The sequence below is a fragment of the Octopus bimaculoides genome, chromosome 2, assembly GCF_046866305.1.
Source record: "Octopus bimaculoides isolate indiv1 chromosome 2, ASM4686630v1, whole genome shotgun sequence".
Classification (NCBI taxonomy): Eukaryota; Metazoa; Mollusca; class Cephalopoda; order Octopoda; family Octopodidae; genus Octopus; species Octopus bimaculoides.
Window position 1 is genome coordinate 113,390,847 of NC_142929.1, and position 25,075 is coordinate 113,415,921.

General features: G+C 32.1%; 1 protein-coding gene across 10 annotated transcripts in view; it reads right to left on the minus strand.

Annotated features, from left to right (window-relative positions):
• Positions 1-25,075, minus strand: part of LOC106867486 (innexin unc-9) — a 956,248-nt gene that overhangs the window by 299,798 nt on the left and 631,375 nt on the right. The gene's annotated exons all lie outside the window — the stretch shown is intronic.

A 25,075-nucleotide genomic window follows, 5' to 3' on the forward strand; every position in this document is an offset into this window, starting at 1 on the left:
TAGATCTCAATATCGTCGGAAATATTGGACTAAACTTATTAAGCAATTCAGACACGGGGCATCTACATTCAGAATTCAGCGTTTCTCGACAACGTTTATTCAACACTTACTATCGTTCGTCAACTGTAACGTCAGATATATTAGATACGCTGGAAAATGCAGCCGTGGTAATAAGCTGATTAATAAGTGTGCTAGAGGCATAGATTCGCCGAAGGTTTACAAATATATCAGCAGCTCACTCAAAATGCTCATACAATAACATAAATATGCCAACAGTTACCACCAATAAATATTCCCACACGCACACACGCCTGCATGCACATACGCTTACTCACACACAGTACAAAGACATCAACAACTCAATCTATAAGGTACATACAAAGATAGGTATGCAAACTAATCCATTACATGCATTATCATACATAACAAGGCTTTTCTAACGATTATCAACATCCTAAAATTCATTCAAAGATAGTTCATTACCTGGTATGATATAACAGGACCTCTGCGAACTGTTTTTGAATAGTGTACGATATCTGGGGAGAACAACCTATCCCAAGTGGAAATAACAATGACGAAATAACAACGACGAAAATGATGTAGGTTATTTATAAGAATTCTTTGGTGGGAAATCAAGATGTATAATGTTGATGATATTTGGTTAAATCACTTGAAGAGTATACTGTTTTTTCACAGAATGTGAAAATGCCATTCGGGAAACGAATCTAAATACAAATCTGGTACTGACATGCTATATATACAAGAAGAACCTGATGAGAAGAACACTGAAATATCCTTTGTGTGTTCGCTTGAAATATATATATCCCAAGTAGAAGTGAAGCACTGTTATCTCTAGCAGACGAGGTGTCCAGTACTAGGGAGTGGCAGAAATAGCCCGAAACCAGAACTGGTCAGCTGGTCCTGTCGCTAGAAGGTGGTAGGGTTTCCTCTCCTGCTCGCAATTTATCGGATGCAGATGTGCATCGTTAACTAGCTAGAGGAGATGTCTTCGTGTGTTAAAAAAATCGCAGTAGAATCCGTTCGAACGGACAGCCATGTTAAAGTGGCTACGAATATTACTTGTCAGTACAAATATTGCATTGATCTCTTAAAGAGATTTTAGAACTAGCATTTTTGCTTATATATATATATATATATATGTATATATATATATATATATATATGCGAGTAAAAATAAATACAAAAAAAGGTGGATTTTTTTGTATGATTGTGTATAGAGGAATATATTATTTTGCTTAAAAGAGTATATATATATATACACACACATTCATATATCTAGGTGTGTATGCATGTGCATATATGTGTGTGTGTGTGTACTTTTGTGAATCACTTCTATTTATAACAAATAACAGAAAAAGTCTTAAATGATGAAGAAGGGGAAAGTAGTTCCTAAATAATTAGCATGGCAATGGAACGAATACCGTATATCTAAAACAAATGAGTAAAAAAAACATGAAATTACAGAAACGTTAGTTATGTTAACCATTTCTCCATTATACCACATGTAAATGGAGTAAGTGGAATGATGTGCAATCACTTTATCTAGAGCGAGGTTATCATTAGTTATAACCACAGAAAAGCTCTTGAAAATAACCACCCATCGGTTGTTAAATGCTGTAATAGTTCCTTTGCAGTGTAATAAATTAACTCCTTTTCATTTACCAAATCCATAGATTTGGTAAAGTAGCTGTTATGTAAGTTTTATTATCCAACTGATTATAGTTTAAAAATAATCCCTATTTCTTCGATTCTTTTGATGTTCAAATATAACACAAAGGAGGCTTTTTGTTTTCACGTGTGTCATCATTATAGTTCCAACATTTCTTCCATTAGAAAGTGATTTTTCCCTCTGCATATTGCATGTTCATTTAGAGTTATAAAATAGGTAAGCCGATAGTGGGATTACAGAGATAAGATACTAACTTTGCGTGGAATTACGACGAAAACCTGGGTATTTTCAAATGATTTTCTAGCCTGAAGAATTACTTGAAGCTAAGAATATCAATCGTTTCTAATGAGATTTAAATGAAATACTATCAATGACTCATTGAATAGATATATTTCTTCTAATTATTTCAGATTTCTATCCAATCTATAGCAATGGAATAGCAAATACTGATATCAAATGTCTTAAAATATATAGCTCCCAGTTCAAATTCCACGCTAGCAGACTCTACATTTAAAAATATGTACTGAAGTTATGTGTGGTTAAGTTCAATAGATTTCATTGATTCTCTATAAATGGTGAAAGTATCAAAGTAAGCCTGTATTGTTTTCATAGCTTTCATTAGAACTGTTCAGTTGTGTTTCGGTTTCAAAAGAACAAGCAAGTCAAACGGTAGGATGTAGAATCCAGTGTATCAAAATATGAAAAATATAAATAAACTGATTCCCATGAGGTGGTGCCTTGCTAGATTTCCAATGAAGGCCAAATATCGCTGATATCATTAAGTTCCGCAATTCATTTCAAGCACCAAAATGGAAACATGGGTCGTTATTGCAGTGTCGTTATGTTGAAAATATGAACCGCCTGCAGATTTTAGCAGCAATTTCATTGATGAAATAAGAAATAGTAAGAAATACAGTTTGATAGATAAAGGGTCTTTCCATGCAAGGATAAAAATATCCTTCAACGTAGAAAGATAAGAAATGTTATAGCACTTCCTTTAAAATATTATAAATAGCATGGCGTTCACGTTACAACCCCCCCCCCCCCCCCGAAAATAATAGCAAGAAATGGATGTACAATAGCAATTCTGAACGCTCCAATTTTGATTTACCAACAGAATTAAACATAGGATTACTGGCGTGGAATGGACATAAACCAATTTCTGTAACAAAGAGGTTTATGGTGCATCAATAAAAGTTGAGAAAATAATGGTACATGAAGAGAAAATTGTATTAAAAAGACAGGGGATTTTGTGAATAAAGATTGATGTAGAAATCATAAGATAAAGACATTGGGTATTCAATAGAGAAAGGAAAAAATAACATTTTTGTTAGTCTAATATATTTAAAGGAACAAGATGAAAAAAGAAAAGGAAAAAAAAAACGTCTGATAAAAACATAAGGTGTCAATATGAGTTAGGAGGCGGAAAAACTAATCCCGGAATAGCAACAGTAGTTGACTTGTTTCTTTACCATTAAGCGATGAATATTCATAGCTACACAGAGAAAAGTACTTTGTCTATAAATACTGTCCAAACGGAAGGCTGCTTGATGCAATCTTTAGTCAGATGACCTAAAAGTAGACCAGTGATAGTGGATCAATCGATCATTTAACTGTGTGGATGATGCTAAAGTAAAATATGGAAAATAAAATGTGATGTCTATTAAAAGGTGGAGTGTTAAGTTTAACAATAAAACTGACCAGCCTGTAAATGAAAAGAAAAAAATAAAGGAAGTGGAACACGCTGCATCATGGCACTATTCCGACGCCGAAGAAGACAGCTTGATAGAAATAGGAAAATGGAGAAGATTGTTCTTTATTTATTCAACAGTGCTAATGAATTACTTTTGACTATTTTCTTCAAAGATTCTGGCATGAATTGAGCATGAATTGAGTTAGATTTACAGTCCCATATGCACATATAAGTGATTGTGTCTGTCTGTTTGTATGCGTGTATGTATTCAAGTGTGTGTATGCATGTATCAATGATGATGATGATGATGATGATGATGATGATGATGATGATGATGATGATGATGATGATGATGATGAGAATAATAATAATAATATTAATAATAATAATAATAATAATAATAATAATATTTTTTTTTCTTAAATACATGTTTTACCTGTGAATTTGCGTGTGTAAACTGGGAATGCATACAACGAGTTTCTCTGCCCTAGGTGTACGGAAAACACTCGGCGAGAATTGGAAGAAAATTTGAAGAAAGAAGAAAAAAAAACAACATAATAATAATAATAATAATAATAATAATAATAATAATAATAATAATAATAATAATAAACATAAGAGCACCACAGCAAACCACAGCACATACCCAAGGCGCACAGAGCTGCGCTCGGTAGTGAAGTGAAAGCACGTTATAAAAATAAAACTACTGAATAATAATAATAATAATAATAACTGACCTAAAAAATATACAAAAATGAGACAGACCTAGATTCTCTAATCCAAGCTGTAAGAATATTCAGTAAAGAATGCAGTTTGGGCTAAATAAGTTTGAAGTACTAACTATGAAGAGAGGCCGAAAGATAAAGTCTGATGGCATAGAATTATCACAAGACAACATCGTGCGATTGCTATGGAATAATGAGGGATATAAATACTCTGGAGTACTGCAGTATGGTAAGATAATGGAAAGAGAAATGAAAGAGAAAGTCACTAAAGTCATTAAAGACTGCAAAAAGAGAATTAGGAAGGTGCTCAAAATAAACTTAAAAGGAGGAAGCATCATTAAAGTCATAAATACGTGGGCAGTGACAGTATTGAGATAGTTTTCCCTTTTTTTGAAATGGGCAAAGAACGAGCTGCAGAACGTAGCTAGAAGAACCAGAAAGCTGCCAACAACGCACAATGCACTCCATGCGAAAAGTAACACCGACCGACACTATCCGCCAAGGGAAGGTGATACTGGGTTGCTAAACGCGAAATGCACTGTTGGAAGTACGATACTGGGCCTGAAAGAATGAAAGAATACTTTCAGCAGCCAGAGATACCAGAAGACTGACTGAAACAGTGGTAGAATTCAAAGAGAAAAGGAAGAACAACAGAATGAACAAATGAGAAGAGATGGAACTGCATGGGCAATTCATGCAACAAATCGAAAATTTTGGAAGTGAAGGCCGCTGTCTTTGGTTGATTGACGGGTGTTTGAAACGAAAAACAAACATGAACTATAATTGCTCAGGAACAAGCTCTTAGAACAAATCTAATCAATGCAAAGATCGACAAAACTCAGTCAGACAGCAAACGTAGAATCCACAGAAAAAGAGACGAGAGTATTAATTACATTTTAAATGAGTGCAGTATACCAGAACAAGCGTAGACATAACTGTATAGGCAAAAGAGGGCATTTAGATGTTTACCGAGTGTGTGATATGAACACAAAAAAGAAGCTATGATAGAAAATGAGAATTGCAAAACCTAATGGGACTTAGCCATAAAGACTGACCACACTATTGAGGCAAGAAGACTAGACATGATCATAGAGAAGAAAATGAACCCTGCGAAATCATAGATTTTGTAGGTTCTTACAATTGCAGAGTCGATACCAAATAAATGGAAAAAATTGAGAAGTATCAGGATCTAGCCAGAAAGCCGAGGAGATTGGAAGACCACAACAATTATTCCTATAGTAATGGGCGCATTTAGCACACTACCCAAAATGCTACCTAAAAGACTGAAAGAAATTGGAATTGAAACTCGCATTGTCGACCTGCAGAAAAATACCCTCCTATATTCTGCATGAACCCAAAGAAAAATTTTGAGATTTGAGGAGACTTATCACCAAACCTCAAGATGAAATACGAACTAACTAAATTAGCACTAGCGTGATAATAACAACAACAACAACAACAACAATCAAGCAGTGGCTCTCAGGACTTTCGATCTTAACTGATTGGAAGTGCTATCATGTACATGTTATGTCTTGGTATAAAAGATGGGCTACAGCAAATATTCTGCTCAATACTACAGATTTTTTTAATCGAGAGCTCTTAGTAGTAAAATGGAAATAATAACAGATTTCCTCATAGTTGCATTGAGAAATGTTTGGAAATGCATAAAATGTCTCAAGTCATTGATAATTTTCTGTCGAATAGTATGAAGCGATGGAAAACAACACTTATTCAGAGACAGGTAATACGAACGATAGTGACACCCACATAATCCGTAGTATTTTTTATCACCACTACTACATTTCTATTTTACACGACTCTCATTCCTATAAGTGAGCTTTTGAATGGGTACAGAGTGAGAAAACCATCATTTACATGGATCATCTAAAGCTTTTCACGAAAGATGATCAACAACTGGAATGACAGTGCCGCTATTTGATTGGAGTTCGGCCTTAGTAGATTTGTTAAAGTTACATTGTTCAAGGAAAAAAAAAAACACCTGAAAACGAACAAAATACAGACAGACAAATCTGCCATCATTAAGGAATTAAATCGCGAAAAAAATTACAAATATTTAGGTGTATGTGAAGTGGATGGTTTTCCAAAACTCACAAATGCACGATAAAATTTAGAAAGAATGCTATCTGGAGTTAGAGCTATCCTAAAGAACTAACTTAATGCGAAAACCAAGATTGATGCAGTCACTACCTTGGCTATACGTGTTGTGGCCTACATCTTTAACATCATAAAACGTCCCATCATTGATACCAGTAAAACTGATAAAAAAAATATGGAAGCTCCACACCATGCACCCTATGCAGCGCTCAAAGACAGAAGCAGATAAACTATACTAACCACGGAAGGATGGGAGACGTGGACTGATGATGCAGTTGCAACTGTCTTTAAAGACAGTAACTATAGAAGTAGACACCTATCTAAAGAATATTAATGACTGGATACTTAAACCAACTGTAAATATGGAAGTTCAAAGAAAAACAAATTCTCAATATCAAAAGAAGCAAAGAGGTATATACAGGAATTAAAGATCACCGAGGCTGAAATGTATCTAGATGAAACAGAAAAGCTCATTGTAAAACAGATACAAATATAAGCCAATGCAAAAAGAATTCCAGCACTTCGAAATACATGCAAAAGTAAGGCATTGCATGTCAATTATCCTACAAGGGCCAGAGATATTGATAAATATGACCCATCAATGATTGGCTGCATCTGGGCTTATATCAGAAACAGAGGACTTCATTATAGCAGCTCAAGATCAGTGTTTGTTCACTAGCAACTACCAAGCAAGCATTCTTAAAAGTGGTGTAGACCATGCCTGTTTTTGTCGCGCACCCAGAAAAAAAATTGACAACCTTGTCTCTGCATGCTCAATGTTAGCCTCAAAATAATATATTAAACACCATGATAGATTTGGTTAGCATTTGCACTATATTATATACTGTAAATCTGGACCACCGTATGACATTAACTGGTGGAAACATGAACCGGCCAAAGTAGTGAAAAGCATCACCGTTCTTTGGTACTTTCCTATATAAACTGATCATGTTATACATATCAATACACCAGATATTGAGGTAAAAAATCACGGGTTGGTGTCCCAAGAGTGCAGTAAGCTCACTGGGAACGAGAGACCCCTGGTCTTTGCCAAAGCATCCCTCTGGGAGAAGGGTACTTTGTATATAAAACTGCCTGCTGCTCTACTGAGCCGGATATCTTGCTCCCTGTTTGTCTCTGGGCATCTTGGTATTGCTAGTAAGAGTCGCTATGGTATTGTGCAAGCCGAACTGGAGTTAAAATCATTGGACGAGCATTGCTGACGCTTAACACTTAACATCGTGTGTTTTTGATGTTTGAAGTCTAGTGGCGATGGTCATGCCTGTCTAACGAGTAGGCAGCCATCACGCATATGTATGTATGTATGTATGTATGTATGTATGTATGTATGTATGTATGTATGTATGAATGCATGAATGGCGTGTATGTATATAATATATATATATATATATATATGAACACGCACGTAACAAAACAGGAGCATGTCTATAGACATTTAGGATAGTTTTTCAACAAAAATGGCTAGGTATCCTTTGGCATCATTACATACTTCTATACACATATCTTTATAACTATACACAGTATGTCTTCTAATATTGATGCACATACAATGAGACAACATTAACACAAGCTGTTTATATAATCGTTTTGTTTTTCACCTTGCAAAAGCCAGGAATAAAAACGTAGCCAACACAATTTAGTTTCTTCTGACATGAAAAGAAATGACCTCTGAGATAATATAATACTAAACTCCATTATTTGTCAAACTATCAACATTTTACTTCTGCAGTGTTGTATTTATTTGTTCGTTACTTGTTTAATTTTACGGAGAAGTTTACTTAATGGTAAGCTTCTGAAAAATAATTCTTAACTTGCATGAAGTCTTGTTTCTTTGCAACATGTTAATCTTTATAGGAAAACATATTGCAATGGCAAAAGTGGCACGTCTTGAAAAGTATTGTAAAAAGAGTTGGTTGTGTTTCATACTATCTCTATATTGCATTCTGCTGTAGATAAAGAGAACCATTAAGCAAAGTTTATTGCTGAACAACGCAGACATTTCATAAACTTCTTAAATACATGTGTACGAGGAAGAGTCACATGAGTTTAGATATAACAAATATGACAAGAATCAATGCCATAATAAAATGTACGCTAGCATTATAATAAAGTCAGAAATTTACGTATTGACAGGTTCATATAAAATTCTAATTTTCCATTGACGACTTTCTTGTCTACATCTTAAATTTTGTGGGAAAAAATATCCGTAACGGCATATGCAGCATACCCTGAAATAAACTGTGTAGAATATGAGCTAAAGGTAAAATATATACGGGGACACTCGACTCGCTATAAATATCAACCAAATCTTTTTCCAATTGCATTCTACTGGCCTAAGAAGAGAGAAAAACACATTAGACAATGTAGTTTTAGATAAGCTATAACCAAAGGAAAGATAGGATATTCATGAGAGGAGTATGTTTGGAGCATGAGTGGTGCATGCTTGGTAAAAGCCATCTAGTAAGTTTGTTATTAGGTTTTATCTATAACCAATTTGTTATTAGGTTTTATTTATAACCAATTTGATCAGTAACGTTTAACCTACAAAAAATAAATGATTTCAAATTTTGGCACAAGGTCAGCAATTTCGGAGGAGGGGATAAGTCGATTACATCAATGCCAGTGTTCAACTGGTACTTATTTTAGCGGCCCTGAAAATATGAAAGGAAAAGTTGACCCCGGTAGCATTTGAACTCAGAATGTGAAGTAGGAAGAAATGCCGCTAAGCATTTTCTCTGGCGCGCTAACGGTTCTGCCAGTGTGTTTATGCATATATGTATATATTTATGAACATCTTTTCAGAATCATCTATGTATATATATATATATATATATATATATATATATATATATATATATATATATATATATATATATATTTGGCAGGAGTGGCAACAAAAGAAAGAAAGAGACCTCGATATTATGCAAATAGAGGAATGTATCTGTAAAAATATGTGACACTGAATAAGTGTCACATATTTTTACAGATATACATACATATATATATATATATATATATATATATATATATATATATATATATATATATATATATATATATATATATATATATATATATATATATATATACATATACATATATATTTATATATATATATATATATATATATATATATATATATATATATATATATATATATATATATATATATATATATATTTGGCAGGAGTGGCAACAAAAGAAAGAAAGAGACCTCGATATTATGCAAATAGAGGAATGTATCTGTAAAAATATGTGACACTGAATAAGTGTCACATATTTTTACAGATATACATATATATATATATATATATATATATATATACGGTTTAGATATAGATTCAAGGCTTGAATATGGTACTTATGCGAAGGCACCCGAATTTCACATCCCAAAAGGATGGGTGATTAAAATCAAATAATAAGCAACACGGATTTCAAAAGTGATTGCAGTACGCACGTTTCATGCTACTTCAATTTATTTAAGTAATGTGAGCATTACCTTAAATGCAATATGAAGAGCAATCTTCAGCTGCACGAAAAAATGTAGAAAAAAAAGTAGAAAAAAAAGACATATTACAAATGTGGCAACATATTAAAACCAAGTGGGAGAGAGCAGAGGAAGAATATATAAGTCCATCTTGACATAGCAGGGTCTATCAGGCTAGTAATTGATTCTAGACAAAAGTTTTAACTGTCTCAGAATTCTATTGTTTCTTATCTAGTGGTGATAGCAAAGGGACAATTACTTCTAAAGAGAGGGAAGGTGTAAGCAGTATGCATGGGCAAGGCTATAAAAGTATTAGAATCTAGAGGTTTCACTGGTCATAGTAGTATCAGGTCATTTTATTACTATCAAAATGTTGAGGAATTAATGTTGAGGAATTATAGCCCTAGGTATATGGGTCAAATAGGTTTTTTTACTTTTAGTCTGAATAGAGTAACAGTATAGTGGTACAGACAACAACAGAATTCTAACTAATGTTTACACAATAAGAGGTATGTTAATAAAATAAAATTAGATGTAGTTATCTTTCACAAAAATCATGAAATAATGTCAATATTGAATTCAGGGGCTCTGGATAGGGTGTAAAATTTAAGGATATTAAGTATATTAAGCATATAGTGATCATGAACACTATTTTGAATTATCTTTTAAAAAAACTTATTAGCTGACGATAATGATACTATTTAGATATATATATATATACATATATATATATATATATATATATATATATATATATATATATATATATATATATATATATATATATATATATACATATACATATATATTTATATATATATATATATATATATATATATATATATATATATATATATATATATATTTGGCAGGAGTGGCAACAAAAGAAAGAAAGAGACCTCGATATTATGCAAATAGAGGAATGTATCTGTAAAAATATGTGACACTGAATAAGTGTCACATATTTTTACAGATATACATATATATATATATATATATATATATATATATATATATATATATATATATATATATATATATATATACATATACATATATATTTATATATATATATATATATATATATATATATATTCATATCAGATTTAAGTACGTGTAAGTCTTTTAGGGTAAAGAAGAGTTTCAAGTAGGACTGAGTGTTATTGATAATGATATCTAAACGATATGATTAGTAGGATAGTGAGTTGTATTTACATCTGACATCTTGATAAATACAAATAAAATGTCGGTATAGAGGCAGGGCATACTTTGCTGATTCCTCGTATCGTCCTATAACCATCCGATACAAATTTACTCTTAGTCATCATTTCCCTATCAGATTTACATTTGTCATGTCAAAAAACTAAAGGCAACAGTATAGGTGTTCAAAATATGGCCTTTATCTCTCTATTGCAGTAGTTACATATGGGGAGCTGTATACATGATTCTGTCAGAAGTGTTGCTGATGCTTTTAACCTAAAGATATTTACTAATGAAAGTCATTTTACTACACCAAATGGACATGCCGGTGTTCTGGTGAAGCAAATAAAATTTTAAAAAGACAAACAAACTGCTATCTAAACAAAGATGGATGGGATTTTAAAAATCGTGCACGTAATGCTGTATATAAAAATATAAAATATCTAAAAAGTAACGTGTATTTTTTGTTTTAAATTTTATATTTCATATTTACATTATTTTCTCTTTGCTTATTTCTTTCTTGCATATATATTGGTATATTTCCATGTGAAAGAATATTCATTCCGTTTTCTTAAAAGAACAGGTCATGCATCGGTATATATATATATATATATATATATATATATATATATATATATATATATATATATATATATATATATATATATATATATATATATATATATATGCATACACGCGTGGGAAGCTATATTGAATTATACATTCTGTTCTTTTACTGATTTCACTGAATGGACAGTAGTTATTGTGGGACACTAACCATTCTGTCAATTCTCTGCATAATTAAATCAACAGGGAGTAAATAAGAACATTCTGGTATTCATTGCCGAGTGCAATTACTACAGGAGCACAAAGTCGTAAAAATTATTTTATAACCAGAAAAATGCGATTACATTTTACTGTTCTAAAATAAGTTTTATTGAATAATAAAAAAAAAAACCCACAAAAATTGGAGTGCCTCATCGAATTCTAAATTTTATCTATCTATCTGTCAACTGATCCTTCTAAAGAGTTTACACTTATAATTTGTAAGAGAATATTTCAGGTATAAAACTCCTTCACGAAGATAAATTGCTGGGTGGTGGCGGGTCCTGTCAGAAACATTGTCTGCAAGCTGCATATCTGCATCAAAAATTTCACACTCGCACTTCTACTAGTAAAAGAAAATTAGATAAATGATATAATCATGACATCACACTCGTTAATAAAACTGCTAAACTTGAATATTATGAAGGCTATCCTTATCAATAGCCTAATCTCATCTAAAAACTATAAACTCGAGCTGCATGGACTTGATTGTCTATCGTAGCAACATCATACTGCGCATGTCACAACTCCAACTTCATCCAACATATCTGGGCATTACGTAGCTGTCCATCACCATCATTCGCGTCCTCTTAATAAAGAGGTTTTAAATTTCAGATATCGGAATATATAGTAACACTTGTAACGTGTTAATTTGACTTACTCTCTGTTTGCACACGCTTATTTTCCTATTTGCATTCTAATAGCTTATTCACATTATTCACATAATTTGAACAACTCAAACTTATTATACTACAGTACGATATATGTATGTATATATATATATATATATATATATATATATATATATATATATATATATATATATATATATATATATATATATGAATGTATGTACATATGTGTGTGTTCGTGTGTATGTGTAGGCATGTATATGTATGTATGTATTCATGTATGTATGTGGGTGCGTATATATATACATACATACATACATACATACATATATCTATACATACATACATATATATATATATATATATATATATATATATATATATATATATATATATATATATATATATATATATATATATATATACTTGATGAATTGGAAGAATAGTTGAAGCGTAGGAAAAATCTTATGGCATTTGTTAAGGTTCTCTGCACTTTGTATTCAAATGTAGCATATATCAATATCGTTCTTCATCCCTTTTGAGGTCAATAAAAGAAATGTACCGTTCCAATGCAGTAGACTGGGGAAATTGGTAGAGCATCAGATCAGCTACTTTGTGATACTTGTTTCGGCTCTTTGTGTTCCGAGTTCGATCAGTTTCACACCACAATCAAACCCATGTGTAATCTTAGTGGTGTTCACTCTGATATGAATGATAGTGAGCAGATATTCGTTTGAGGATAACCTACTCTCTTTTTTCCCTTTGCATCACCGGCTGAACTGCCATTCTAATCTACCGTTAAAAATATAAACATATCACACACAGAGAATACACGTAGACAGACACATACACACACATGCATCTAAATTCATTATTTTGGTTTTGTGAAATTTATATGATATATATATAAACATTGTTTTGCTTTGTATGCATCATGCAATATGTAGTGAAATGAAGATAAGAGATTTTGCTTCTGACGCCACAAATTTATTTATTTATGCGCCCTTTTAAAGCTTAGCCAGGCTCATGGGCCCGGTTTCCTTGTTTCTATGGCGTATGTGTTCCCCGCAGCTGGACGGGACGCCAGTGCTTTGCAGCGTTACTCAAGAAACAAGAAGAAAGAGTGAGAGAAAGTTGGAGCGAAAGAGTACAATAGGGGTCGCCACCACCCCCTGCCGGAGCCTCGTGGAGCTTCAGGTGTTTTTCGTTCAATAAACACACACAACGCCCGGTCTGGGAATCGAAACCACGATCCTTCGACCACGAATCTGCTGCCTTAACCACTGGGACATTGCGCCTCCACGACGCCACAGATACATATATCATATATCATATATTGTATAAGACTGCTGAACAAATGAATGTGGTACAAAATTTATGTTATTTCGGAAACCAACCAAATCTCGTTGATTTATCATCTTTTGAGATATTTATAAATAGTTTTAGTTACTTATTTTTACGGTATTTTCTTGTTTCGAATATTTGAACAATAGTTAACGTGAAATTCGTGTTAACGTTTTTCAGAAACTTCAAATTCTAACAAAATATACTATTTTTGTGTATTCAGTATTTTCTCTTTATGGCTAAAAACGTTCAGCGACACATACACTCAGAGACACATACATCCACATACACTCAGACACACTGACTGACACTCGCAAACTAGAAACAATGATACAATGTCTTCAGTTTAAATAAACATATAATCTACGGTATGGTATTTATAACATTTTAATTTGGAGGAATTGTCCCAATACGCAATTATTCTTACATATAAGAAACATACAAACATACATAGGTGTGTATACAGATATGAATGTACACAAACATACACAAACACACACACACATACACAAACACACACACACATACACAAACACACACACACACACACACACATCGCACGTGCATATATGTGCGCGCACGTATGAATTTATGTATGTGTATATGTATGTATTTATATGTATGTATATATATATATATATATATATATATATATATATATATATATATATATATATGTGTGTGTGTGTGTGTGTGTGTGTGTGTGTGTATATATATATATATATATATATAGATAGATAGATAGATAGATAGATAGATAGATAGATAGATATACATATATATATACATACATATATATATATGTATGTATCTGTGTATATATATATATATATGTATGTGCGTATGGGTCTATGCTGGTGTGTGTGTGTCCGTGTGTTTATATGCACATACGAAAATATGCGCATAATATATCCACAAAGCCAATATGGACAAAAAGATCAGCATGACGGTAGACTTAATGTGTTTCTTGCTTCTTGGAGTCTACTTCATTCTTCAGAAAAAAAATCCAAGGTTATGGAATTACTCATGCAAACACATTCAATCAGGTGGCCTTAGAAATCATTTCTTTTCATATAATAAGTAGAACCTTTGCTACTCCTGTCTTTACCAGATTTCAGTCTTTATATTATTTTCTTAATTCTAAAGCATTTAAGAATCATTACTTTCCCAATGCTATATGAAAGACATGCATAAGCACTTACGCACACATAAAATATACAAATGCACATGTGCACTCTGTAAAAAGGAATATTTTTTTCGGTGTGTGGTGGGAGGTATCTCTGGTGCTTTTCTCAATCTTACTTTATCATATTTATCTAGCACCCACACCAGACTCACACTTACACACATAAATATAAATATAAAACTACACACAAACACGCACGCACACAATCATAGGCTTATCTTTTTATATATGTATCCATGTCATCTGTAAAGTATATCTATCTATCAATCTGTGTGCACGAATACATACGTGTATATTTATAATCTCTATCCATATTTATATGTGTGTGTGTGTGTGTGTGTGTGTTATGTGTGCGTCTACGTGTATATGAGATCAATCGATAATCAATGATTCATCTGCCCTATCGAAGTTATCCCTGAAAAGCAGGCCGATGTAGGTAGATTATCTGACAGCTATATAAATTGAGGCCATGAGAATATATTGCTCTTGCTAGAAAAAACTCAACATTTTCAGTGGATTACATCGTTTCATCAATAGATTGGATGCCGAATACTGCAACCACGAGACTATTTTGCTTCTACGCTCTCTCAAAATTAGCAGTTCACTTATACATACACATATATATTAATCATCTGAGCCCGTAACATCGGTTTACCGGTAGATGGCTTATTTTTCTCTATACCGTAGCACCGGTGGAGTGCTAGGTATATCGTAAAATAAGGTTCAGAAGATCAGGGCTCAAAGGGTTAATGATAAAAAAAAAACAAATATATGGAAACACAAGAATAAATTTATTCTTATTATGTCCAAATAGAATAAAGTAGGAATGCTTTTGATGTTTCGGACATTGGTACTTCATCAGAAAGAAACAATGTATTGAAAGGAGAGAAAATAAACAGAACGCAAAAGCGGGAAGGAGAAAGGAAACGAACATAAAATACGAGCTGAATGGATTCAGATACATGTACTTACACACACACACACACGCACAGGCACTCACACACGCACGCAAGCTAGTACGCACGCACAGGTACACACACACGCACGCAAGCTAGTACGCACGCACAGGTACACACACACGCACGCAAGCTAGTACGCACGCACAGGCACACACACACAGTTATTTAAAATAGCTAAATGAGTGTAATAATTAAAATGAATTCGATTTATATATGAGTTTTACATATTTATATTTGACTTTCACAAATATTTTGTAGGTCAGAAAATACGACCAAGAATCTCAAATCTATCATATTCCGAGTAAATGTTACCGATTACATTAAATACCACTTATCGTCTTCAAAGAAGGCGTTATGTGTTTTACAAGGAAGACTTGTTCCCATATTCTGAATAACAAGCTTTAAATAGCTGTTCATCATAACTTATTTACATCTTCATTCTACAGTACAATAACACATATCTGCTTACACGCATACTCCAGACTAGAGTTCTGCATACAATTGCACTCCGAAGTAGATAACACATGCATATCAGTTATGCTACTGCTACCAGAAAGGCCGTTTAGATTTATTAACAAGAGAAATGAGCCAACGAGGAAGCTCCATCTGGCTGTTTGACCTTCTAGAATTAGATGTCTTAAAAGAAAAAGACATTAATATTGTTGTCGAAGTTGCACTGTTCTTATAAACAAGTGATAGTCAGGATTAGAACACCTTTGATCATAGCGCCGTCCAATAAGAGCTTACTTGCGGCTAAACAACGATTAAAATTAAGAATATTGAAACGAGCCATAAAATGGAGTTTTTCGTGGTCTATCTTTGTATAAGAATTAGGAACCAAATCTCCCTCAAAATCACAATATGTCGTCTTAAATGATAAATAGAAATGTAGTCGTTGATATATAGAATGTCTTTGTCCATAGGTATGATTGATCACAGCTGACTTGTTATTAAAATAAGAACAAGAAACATATCATCATCAACAATATCGAGAATAAAAACAATAAATGGAAAGAATATGATATATCAATACAATATTGTATCAGGAACTCTGAATTTTGAAACTTTCACATACTAAGGTTAAACCCTAGGTCAACCGTATTTAAACAAAACTTTAATCAAAAGTTGTACAGTGTGTCTAGAGCCATACTACCTACTGTTTACTTCTTTTTTAAGACGGTGGTGTGTCTGAATTGAGAGAGATTTGGTTGCTATTCCTTCAAAGTTTGATGACCATGTATACCTCCGTTCTTATACAGTATAGTTTCTTAACTCCAGATGAACTAAGAATGAAAGATACTCCAACTGTGGCCATCCTACCTTTGTCTACAACATAGTGTATGCTGGCTAGCAATCCTTGATATAGGGGAAATACCTGCCTCAATCTTCAAAGGAAATTTTAAGGTTCCGAGAGAATTAATTGTTTTCCAGCAGAAAACTCTACCTTCGGATGAGAACTACTTAATAATTTTTCTCAGTGCTTTGCTAGATATATATTTTCTCAATGTTGGTTTTAGGCAGGTTTATTTTGAATAAATAATTACATACTGAAAGAGCCATTTTAATCTCATCCAAACGAAGAAAAACTTTTGATTTAACATTTAGTTATTTCAGGAGGTGTTAAACTTTTCGTCGCGAAGCTGAGCTGTAATCATAGACATAGTTTCTTTACAAGCAGTGAATTATGATAGTAGCAAGGTCACGGTGATTTGACGGAAATTTAAGCACCTCGCGTTATAAATGTTAAGTGAATTTAATAGTTTTTGTTTGTTTATTTATGGCCTAAAATGGCTGTAATTGGTTTACTGTAAACAGGCAGTCTTATATCAATACACTGTCTTTCACTTGCAAGGCACTAAATTGTATAGTAAACGAGAATTTTTCTTTAAGATCAAGACGATAGAATATATTCTGAGGATGATTTGACTGCTATAATTAGTATGTCGTAAGATCACGTAGAGCATCATATTCAGAGTGTATAACTTTTCTTGATATTATTTACCTTATCAGCATTACAAATGTCATTGTTATTTACAATGGTGGCCATTGTTGTCTGTTTGGATGCTGTGATGTGTGCAGAAGTGTTAAGTCTTATCTGTTATCCATCCTAGTCTCAGTTCTATCTGTCACCAGTTCACTCTTTTTCATTGATTCCTGGTTAATTACTAATGTATATCACGTCGTTGCAGCTCCATAATCAAAACACACACACACACACACACACACACACACACACACACACACACACACACACACACACACACACACACACACAAACACACACACACGCACACATGCAGACACACAACACACAAACATATACGCATGCGCAAACACAGAGATAGACACGGACACAGACACAGAGACACACAGATACAAACACATACATACACACATATAAGCCATATACATATATATATATATATATATATATATATATATATACATATAGTCAGCACATACACAGACATGCGGCACACATATCATATATATATATATATATATATATATGCCTACACATATCAATGTGTGTGTATATACATACATGTATGTATATATGTGTGCATATATACTGAGTGCACATATGTCTGCATGTTGAAACTAAAGAAACATACAGGAACACACAGAAAAAGTGTCATAATAGATAATAGCCAACGTTAAATAACCGAAGACACTTCTAAAGCCACTAGACCGAATTTATAGCTGGTGACTTTGAGAACTGAATGCTATCTTCATGATAACTGTATATGAAATACACCTAAAAATATATTGCTGTCAATTTCGATAAATTGCTGTAGTGAAACGTTCAACAAAATGCATATAGTTTCAACAATATTCATAATTTATTTCACACACATACACAGACGCACACAGACACAGACACAGACACACACAGGCACGTTCACATATAGAATCACACACATACACACTGACTGAAGAAAATGTCATCTATCTCTAATACATTAACATCTTATATATATGTGTATATATATATATATATATATATATATATATATATATATATAATATAAACGTACATATATATATATATATATATATATATATATATATATATACATACATATCTGTATCGCTTATAAATCTCGTTGAAGAAAGAACTTAATGTACTATAGATGCAGCGCTGGTAATTATCTACCTAACTAGGTGAAGCTCTACAACTGTACGAATGTTTCAGTACATTGTTGTATATAACAACAGACTTTGTTGATATAAAATATGTGTAGAAGAATACAAATGATAGACAAACTTGGCAGTATGTGTACTGACATTAAGCTAATCCTAGAGTAGGTGTTATTTAACTTTATCTAAATCTTATCTATTACAATACTACTTGGCACCTTAACTTTAATCAAACTCATGAACGTACTTCTCTCTCTCTCTCTCTCTCTCTCTCTCTCTTTCTCTCTCTCTCTTAACCTCTCACTACGTGGTTATCACCTTTAAATACTGTTCTGGTTCCATCTTGTTCAGTTTGTCCACTGAAGAAACAAGAACTTCATTGAAACAATTATGCTGTGGTAAGACATCAAAAGTCAGCACTTACGTAATCTCTGGATCTGTAAAAAAATAATGGCTATATATCTCTTAAATACCATTTTAGTGACTTTATGTTATCAAAAATCACCACTGCACCATAATCCTTCGAAACATGAACGGTGCTCTTCTACAGCTGTTACAGTCGATCCAAATGCTAGGTCTTACTATCTTGGAAGACCTTTCCAGGAGAAAGCACATCGACTTTAAAATATCGAAGATCACGACTCAAAGAATAGTCTTCCTCTCCACGACTAGAAAATATTTAATTCCCAAACAGCAGCTTACATTCTACAAGACTCAAGTGAGGTCCCTTATGAAAAACATTCCATCACAGGCACGCTGTCACCTTCCTCTATTTTATCTACAGCTAATAAAATGGCCTTTGCTCCTTGAAGCCGGCTAATGTCGTACCTATTTAGGCACCAACGTCTCATCACTTCATCTTTTATCACCCTTGTGGCATCCAACCCTTACTCCCCTATCTCGTACTTACGACTATGCCAAACCCTTACTCCCCAGAGCGCCGGTGTTTTGGACTCACTTCTCTGATCTTCTCCATTTTTATGGTACTGACCTGCAACATTTTAAACAGAACATTAACGGCATCGACATCACTGGTCTTAGACAGCTTGAGGGGTCCATAGACACTGCTATTTCCTTTAGACATAGCAAGTAAAAAATGTAGGATATACAGGATCAAGTAAACTTAAATACATTCATCGAATAAAATAAGCAACTCGTTATTGTTGGGACACCTTTGAGTAAAGACCATTCAACCATAACTGATTATCAGCGAAAACCTAATCATGCGAGTTCATGCGGTATATTCAACATGCTCACTCTACCTGCTAAAAATAGCCGTCAAAAATGTTCAAAGTACAACCCATCTTCTTGAAAAGTTGATAAACACATTGGCTATGTGTTTTGGAAAATAAGAGATGTTTATGGCTGGGAAATCTTTGATCAAAGGCTTGCTCACTCAGGATTGACTTCAACCTAAGCAAGAACAGCAATTACAATATTTTGACTGTTTCTGATTTAGGTAGAAGACCAAAAAATTTGAGGGAAGTAAGGATAGCCAATTACATCGGTCTTAGTACTTTACAGGTACCTTATTTTATGCATTTCGAAAGAATGAAAAAGGAAGTTGACCTCTGCGAGATTTGAAACGCCGAACGTAAAGAGATAGAAGAAATACTACAATGCATTTTGTTCGACGCTTTAACGATTCTGCCAAATTCACCGGCCTCAATAGCGTACTAATAAAACTCTAATTGACACTTCAGAATCAATATCTCATCTAACGATCTCTCAATCTGTTATATATAAGCATGATATAGGAGACAGAAACAATGTATCCAGCAGTGTGGTTTACATGTACGTTTGCTACCCAGTGGTTTAGGATTCGATTGACCAATGTACGTAGGTGTAATTTACTCACCAGAGACTGACATACGAGACGTTTGTAAGGGTTCTTCTTTCACGAAGAAGTATAGTTAAGAGCAGAATGACGTATAGTGAACTGAATACAATGCGTTTGTCTATTAGCTTTTAAACGTAATGAACACAACAATCATTATCGTTGGTGAGCATTTCTCTCTCTCTCTCTCAAAAAAAAAAAAGAAATTTAAATGCACCAAATATGGAAAGGGAATGAACTCCAAAATTTGAGTTTATAATTGTGTATGTATATGTGTGTGTGTGGGGGGGGGGAAGAGATTGAGAGAGAGGAGAAAGATAGAAAGAAAGAAAGAAAGAAAGAAAGAATGTGAAAGAGTGTGTGTATATTCTGCGTGTACATACCGGTGTAAAGTGGTGCTTAGAGGAGCATCCCTTCATACCTAAAACTTAATCTAGTGAGTCAATGAATAGAGATCGATAACATATGCACTGGGTACGTTATTATTAACTAAGACCATTCGAATGTTGTGGTCTGAGAATGACCACCCCCAATAACTGAAATCAGTAACAGCTTAAAAAAGGTAAGGTTGTGAGGGAATTCAAGTCTGAATATAATCTGAGCGATTACCCCAAAATATTATCTCACATCTGTGATTACTATACTGATTTGTTTACAAAATTGTCACTATGGAGATAAGCTGTGATAATACGTCTTAACTCCTTTTTAAAAATTTGATCCATCCTAGCTGTCAATTAACGATTTACATAATTTCAGTTAATAAACATGGATAGATTTCTCTACCTTTTCATAAATGAGTGTCGTACAAAACGCAATGAAGCCTACGTCTATATTGCTGTCAACCTGCAAGACATCTTCCTTAAGTCACAAATCCTGGTGTCTTAGGAAAAGAAGTAAGCATTGGATTGTATAGTATAGTTCTATATATATTCAGGGATACAATGATTTTAATCCAGACCCGCTGTTAAACAACTGCAGCCGTAATCTGCTGAATTATTTAACGGCATTTCGCACGTGTGCATATAACAACCTCTCTCTGTTTATTTAGTGTAATTCACTTATGTTTCTTTCGTTGTTTTGTAATCCGAATCCTTAAGATCCATTGTATCCAATGACGATATCAAACGGAGAAAACAAAATCCACGTTACATTAAAACCCCATTGTCCTTTCCTCTCGTCACCAACAAACTAGCAATCTATAAACAGTATCCTATAATAATTAAAAAAAAGACGTAGAGGGCAGTTAGTATTTTACAATACTCTCAACAGACTACAAACAAGGCAACTCATCATCCAAATACTCCCGTGCAACAGTGGAGAGTATTTTCAAACGCTTCACATCAAGAAAGAATGTCAACAAAAAAGAATACTGATTTGGTGACGTTTCATCATTCACTGTGACGTTTACATCATACAACGTGACATTGTTGACATCCAGTGTGACGATCACAATACCAACAATACAAATAATATCGATAACTGGTTGTATATAGGGGAAGGAAAATTGGATAGTAGGGTGCTTGTGTTATTCAAAACGCATAACTATCACAACTTGAGTAAACACTCCGGATAATTCAGAAATAATGAACCTGTTTAAGATCGAGATGTTCATTTAGTATTGATTGATACGGCACAGTCTTCCATATGAACATGTTTATGCTATTTATAATTTTGCTAGGATATAAATTTACCATGCTGTGTATAAAGTTTAAATTTAGTATATAAATATATACCATATGATGTATGAATTTACCAGGTAATGTATAAACTCAGCAGGTAGTATATAAAAGTTCTCATGTTGTCTACAAACATGCTAAATAATGAAAGCACGCAACATACATGCATGCATATATACATACATACATACATACATACATGCATGCATACATACATACATACATACATAGATGTGTATGGTCATCTTTAACTGTATATATATATTTATATATAGATATATACATATTGAGTCTATACACCTACTTCAATGCATGCACATATACAAACATACATACACATATATAGAAATACAAACACACACGCATATACTCGCATGCGGACTTGGCTATCTTTTTGAATTTATGATCGTTATTTGTACTGATTTTTTCTATACACATACATCGATCCATTCTCATGCATCATGTACATACAGCTGTATTGTTTCCTATTCTATATATTCGTCTCACGATTGGTTTAGCAAGAATTATGTACATAGTGAATACGTACACATGGAAAATAAATTAATTCTCTATGTAGAAGCGCATAATCGTAAACCGTAAGTAAACTTTGATAAATTATTTAGATTATATAACTGGATGTCTGTGTATATATGTATATATATATATATATATATATATATATATATATATATATATATATATATATATATATATATATATATGTACATGCCTATAATGTAACATATTTACATACACACACATATACATGCACATATACATATATATATATGTATATATATACATACATATATATATTTGTTTATACATATATATATATTTGTTTATATATATATATATATATATATATGAACACATACATATAAACATACATACATATATGTATATATATAAATATGTGTGTATATATCTATATATGCATGTATATATATATTTGTGTATAAATATATATGCATATATATACATGTATATATATATATATATATATATATATATATATATATATATATGAAAATATACATATATGTATATATATATATATACATATGTATATATATATATATATATATATATATATATATATATATATATATATATATATATATATATACATTTGTATATATATATATATACACACATATATATTGTGTGCGTGCGTGTCTATCAAGCATGTGTGCATGTATATACAGGCATGGCTAATGGCGTATGCTTGAATGGATAGTTAGCATATATATATATATATATATATATATATATATATATATATATATATATATATGTATGTATGTATATTTATATATATACTTATATATACATGAATGGAACCATCATGTAGGTTTATGCAACGGACTACTCTCCATCAATTTCGTTTTGCTTGTTGCCTGCAAAAGTCTTTAGCATTTCTCTGAAATTTTGTACAATTGTACAAATGCAACGATGCATTCCATGATTTATGTATGATTACACAAAATATATATCTATAATTGTACACGCGCACGCATGCACGTTTAAATGCACCCACATATAGGCATGCATTCTAGAAATACGCGTGTGGGTACATATATACTTGTTTACGTATATGCATATGTATATGGATACATACGTACATATACATATATATAAGTCTATATATATATATATATATATATATATATATATATATATATATATATATATATATATATATATATATATATATATATATATATATTTATATATATATATATATACATATATATGTATATATATATATATATATATATGTGGGTGTGTATATGTATATACATATATATATATATATATATATATATATATATATATATATATGTATGTATGCATGTATGTATATATGTAGATATATTTTAGGGAAGGAATGCATGCATATCATATGAAATTATATAATGTATATGTATATATATATGTATCTATATATATATTTATTTTTATATTATACATACATATATATATATATATGTATATATATATATATAAATATTTATGTGTATGTATGTATGTATGTATGTATATATATATATATATATATATATATATATATATATATATACATATATATATATATATATGTAGGTATATTTATATATACATATATATATATATATATATATATATGCATGAATATATATATTTGTATATATATATATATATATATATATATATATATATATATATATATATATATGTAAGTATATACATACATATATACATACATATATACATACACGCACATACACATATACACATTACATACATCGTACATGCATACATATATACGTAACATAACATACATACATATATAGATAGATATGCTATTTACATGCTTTTATCTTTGTCTTGTTTTCCTACGGAACTATTTTCAATAGATTTTCTATTTCAGCTTTATATCTTTATATCTCCAAGGAACATTCGGTAAAACTACACATACACATGCATAGTCACACATAAACGCACAGATTCGTACAGAAATCCACCACACACACACAAACACACACACACAAACACACACAC